Here is a 5,021-nt window from a genome sequence, read left to right as displayed (position 1 = left end):
GCTCTTTACTAGCCACATTCCTAATGATCTAGGGAACAGGTTTTGGGGAAGTGTTAAAGTTAGAGCTCTACAACTATACTAGTTTGTATTCTCATCAGCAATTAGTATTGGTTCCCCCTTTCCTACATCTACACTAGCATTTGCTGTTTCTTTTCAAGGTTTAAGAATCTGGTTTATCTGGAAGAAAAAATAAAAGCCAGTAAATAGCTTTTTTTTGGGGGGGGGGTCATGTGTGGGTACTATGCTGGCTAGTTTTTATTATATTATCAATTTTACATAAGCTAAAGTAATTTTGGAAGATGGAGCCCCCAAATTGAGAAAATGCATCCATAAGATAAGGCTGGAGGCAGGCCTGTAAAGGTATTTTCTTAATTTGTGGTTTATGTGTGCTATGTGCACGTGTGGGGCATCTGGCTCATTGTGGGTGTTGATATTCCTGGGCTGGGAGTCCTCGGTTCTATTAAAAAAAAAAAAAAAAAGTAGGATGAGCAAGCAATAAAGAGCAGGCTAGTAAGTAGCTCCTCTCCATGGCTTCTGCATCAGCTCCTGTCTCCAGGTTCCCACCTTGTGTGATTTCCTGACCTGACTTCCTTTGGTAATGAACAGTGCCGTGAAAGTGTAAGCCAACTAAACCCTTTCCTCCCCAACTTGCCTATGATCATGGTGTTTTATCACAGCAATAACTCCATAAGACAAACAATGCACGTACATCACTCCCACCCTCCTCCTGTCTCCTCCCATGTCCCCCCTCCCAAATTCATAATCTCTTGCTATTTATTATTGTTCCACACATATACATACGTGTACATATAGATTTATACACATACAGGCAGTATGAACAAGGACATTGCTGTGCTCTCTGTTCCTGAGACTCAGGGTGATAGCTGTAGAAGGAACGTCCAGTGAAAGCTGTTGCAGATAGCCCTGAGGCTAATTACAGGTGATGTTAAGTCCATTCTCCTGTGAGGGCTGCAAACAAGGAATGAGTAGCACTCAGGTGATTTCCTGTAAACCTTCCTCCCACCTTAATTTATAAATAAAGGCTAGAGCCAGTGATTGGGCAGAGAAAGAGAAGAAGGTGGAGCTGAAGATTTTGGGAGAGAAAGAGAGAGAGAGAACGACAGAGGAGGAGGAGAAGAAGGAAGTTGGGGAAGATGGTAGTATAGTGGTAGATCTGCCCAATCTAGGCACACAGCATGTATTCATATTAATTGAGTTGTGTTTCCATTGCCCCGGCTTACTTGGGTTGGAGATTTAGTACAACAGAAGACCATCAAGACTGCAAGCTTGAGGAGACACTGAAAAGGCTGAGGAGACACTGGAAAACAAATGTTTTCTTCCATTTCCCTTTTTATTTTGAATACCAACAAAACCCAGTAAAAGATTTGAAGCTTAAGAGGACTCCTAGATCCACTCCACATCTCTAGAAAGTGGAAGATCTCTTTCATCCACAATCTTCAGCATTTCATCTTGCTTAGGGTAAACAAATTCTCAGCCAACCTTTGTGTTCAATTTGGGCTTAGTTTATAGTAGAATTCTCATTGGAATTAATCAGTTTATCTGAATATTTAGTTTATATGGGCCCTCATTTTGTTGCCTTAGGTTTTATTCCTAACTAGGCAACAATCAGGTTTTTGCTTCATTTTCCCAGGCTCCCTCCCTCTCTCCTGGCTGTCCTGGAACTCATAGAGATCTACCTGCTTCTTGGGATTAGAGGCATCCACACAGTGCCCAGATAGCTTTTTAATTCTCCATTGTAGATGTGCATTTTGTTTTTGACATCAAGGTCTGGCTGATGTTATGGCCAGAGAGTCATTCAGAAATTATAAAAGTCATGTGTATAAAAGACTAAGACAAGAGATAGAAAGTGTCCCATGGCCAATTGGAACACTGGATGAGGGGTTACTTGTAAGAACATGGGTTAATCAATGACAGTTGCATGATCTAAACTGTACTGCAGCATGGGTGACTACTCATAAAAAGCTGTGTTGCTGAGCTTCCTGCTCAGCTTGTAAGCAGCTCCATCCATCGATGAATGTCACTTTTTCTTTATTGATGAATTTCACTTTTTCTTTTCTTGATGTTTTCCATCTGACTGGGGGGAGATGTATGGTGATTTGAATAAGAACGTTCCCCTATAGACTCATATATTGGAATGCTTGGTCATTAGGAAGTGGGACTACTTGAGAGGGATTAGGTGTGGCCTTGTTGGAGGACAGGTCTCAGTGGAGGTGGGTTTGAGGTTTCAGAAACCCAAGGCAGGCCCAGAAGCTCCATCTCTCTTCCTGTTGCTTGTGGATCCGGATGTGGAACTCTCATCTACTTCCAGCACCATGGCTGCCTGTGTACCACCATGCTCACATGATGCAATGGAGTAAACCTCTGAAACTATAAGCCAGTTCCAAGTAAATGCTCTCCTTTATTAGAGTTACCACGGTCATGGTGTCTCTTCACAGCAACAGAACACTGACTAAGACAAGACAGAATCTCTGCTTAGTTTTAACTTCCATTTCTCTGATGAAATTAAAAACAAACAAACAAACATGGGTGAATGATTTTATTTCATGCACTAATTAAAAAAAAAAAGAACCCTCATGATGTTGCAGTTGATTCAAAGGTAGTTAACACATTATATGTCGGGTGAGGAATGCTGAAATAAACTTAAGTAGTTATTACTTAAACAGAAAACAGAAAATCATGGTGGTATTAAAGGGAAAATAAGTAATTGCATTTCAGCAAACTTAGATTGGATTCCTGATATCAAAACTTACATTATGAGCAAATGGTGTGTTGCCTAATGCAGCAGGCTTTGGGCTTCAAGGTCAGCCTGGGTTATGACAAAAATGGAGAAGAGACTAAGGGAAAGTCAATCCACTGATGGGCCCAACTTGGGATCCATCTCANGGGGAGGCTCCAAGGCACAACACTATTACTGATGTTATGGTGCACGTATAGACAGGAGCCTAGCATGGCTGTCCTCTGAGAGGCCCAACCAGCAGCTGACTGAGACAGACACAGATACTACACCCAACCAGTGGACTGAAGTCGAGGACCCCTGTGGTTGAATTAGGGAAAAGCTGGAAGAAGCTGAAGAGGAGGGCGATTCCATAGGAAGACTAGCAGTCTTAACTAACCTGGACTTCCAAGATCTCTCAAATGCTGAGCCATCAACCAGGCAGCACACACTACCTGGTCCGAAGCCCACAGCACATACACAGCAGAGGACTGCCTGGTCTTACCTCAGTGGGAGAAGGTGCTCCAAACCCTTGAGAGACTTGAGGCCCCAGGGAGTGGGGAGGCCTGGGGTGAGGGTGGGGGTGGGTAGAGACAATCTCTTGGGGACAGGGTGGGAGGAGGAATGGGATGAGGAACTGTGGGAGGGCGGAATGGGAGGAGGATAACGACTGGAGTGTAAAAAAATAAAAGTAATAAGAAAATGAAAGGAAAAGAAAGATTTATATTATTATCAGTTCTCTATGAGTTACATTTAATTTTAAAGACCTTAAGGAAAATGAAAATGAGACCTCATTCAAGCAGTAATTTAGAAGGATATGCTAGACATTTTTGAAGGATGATTTCTGTTAGTCTTTTGGTCAATTTAAAGTTCTTGTATAATATTGGACACTCTCAGTTGGGGGCTGCTTCTGACTTCTAATAGGTAGAAGTTGGAGATGGTGCTAATATCACAGGACATACACAATGGATTTCCCATGACAAGAAACCATCTCATCTTTCACATTTTTTTTTTTTTTACTCTAAGAATATTGCCTTTTAAAAATTAATCCAGAAGGACAGGTGTCACCTCAAACCCAGCACACACAGGACAATTGTTTCCCAGCCTGGGGCAGCTCTGCACCAACATGGCCCGGACTGGTGTCTTCCTCTGCAGTCCTGGGTACTTCAGCTCTGCCCCGCACCTTACCTCCTTCTACTTGTCCTGCGATACAGAAGACAGCAGCGGCAATTTAACCCTGAGTACACACCACCCAGACTCCAGGACCCTGGAGCAGTGTGCCAATGTTGACTTCTCACTAGCCTCCCTGTGTTGCGGAGCTTCCGTGGACAAATATGGCAGGATTGCTGCAGCGGCTGGAGTTTCTCGTTCCTCACTCTCATCCTGCTGTGCGTGGACAAACTGATGAAGTTAACGCCTGAGGAACCCAAAGACCTGGCAGCGTGAGCAGAGCCGTGATTCCAAGGACGTCCATTTCTACCATGTGTGGATACGGCAAGGTGGGGGGCAGGGTGCGGGGAGTGGGGGGTGGGGGGATGCTTCTAGAAGCTAGGCTTCTGTCACTTTAAAGTCATATGTTCCTTGAAAAAAACAAATAAATAAAAATAAAAATTAAACCAGTGAATTTTTTGAGATATTTTCCCCCTTTCCTGCCTTCCAACCCTTCCATACAGCCCTGCTTACTCTCAAATCGGTTGCATCTGTTTCATTAATCGGTATATGAACATGTACATGCTTATGTATAAGAATGTGTATATGTGTACTATATGTGTACATGTTTTAACACTCCACCTCATGAGTAAGTCGTAACTTTTGCTTTTAACACTAAGGTTCTGCTTATACTGTGACCAGAGAATCATTCAAACATTCAAAAAGTCATGGATATACTAAAACAAGTGGTAGTTAATGTCCCACGGCCAATAGGAGAAGAGGGGCGGGATTATATGTTGAGTGGGTTTTACGTTCAATTAGAGAGCTGTTGTTACTGCCAAGGTCTGTGTAGCACTCATAGGGTTATTGCGCCATGCTTCTCACTGTTGGGGTTCACAGGCACTACAGGGTCCACAGGACTCTTGCTTGCTTTCTCCCTTTGGAAGCTTGAGTGATGCCTTCTTTTACTACGTAAGCTAGTCTGCATGGAGGAAGCTTACAGGTCAGTTCCAATTCAGGAGCTTGTAAAGGCTGTATCTGAAGCGCATGATGTCTTCACCAATAGGCATCTCTGCGGGGGATTGCCTTGATTATGTTCAGATGAAGCTGGGACCACTGTGGCGCCAACCATTTCCTG

General features: G+C 43.3%; 1 pseudogene; it reads left to right on the top strand.

The window, feature by feature from the left end:
• Nucleotides 1-3,833: 3,833 nt before the first annotated feature.
• On the top strand, nucleotides 3,834-4,180 carry LOC110321186 (annotated as a pseudogene).
• Nucleotides 4,181-5,021: the final 841 nt, after the last annotated feature.

Source organism: Mus pahari, chromosome 5 (genome assembly GCF_900095145.1).
Source record: "Mus pahari chromosome 5, PAHARI_EIJ_v1.1, whole genome shotgun sequence".
In the NCBI taxonomy this organism is placed as follows: domain Eukaryota; kingdom Metazoa; phylum Chordata; class Mammalia; order Rodentia; family Muridae; genus Mus; species Mus pahari.
The sequence above is the reverse complement of the archived record's forward strand: the minus strand, read 5'-3'. Positions and strand labels throughout refer to the sequence as shown.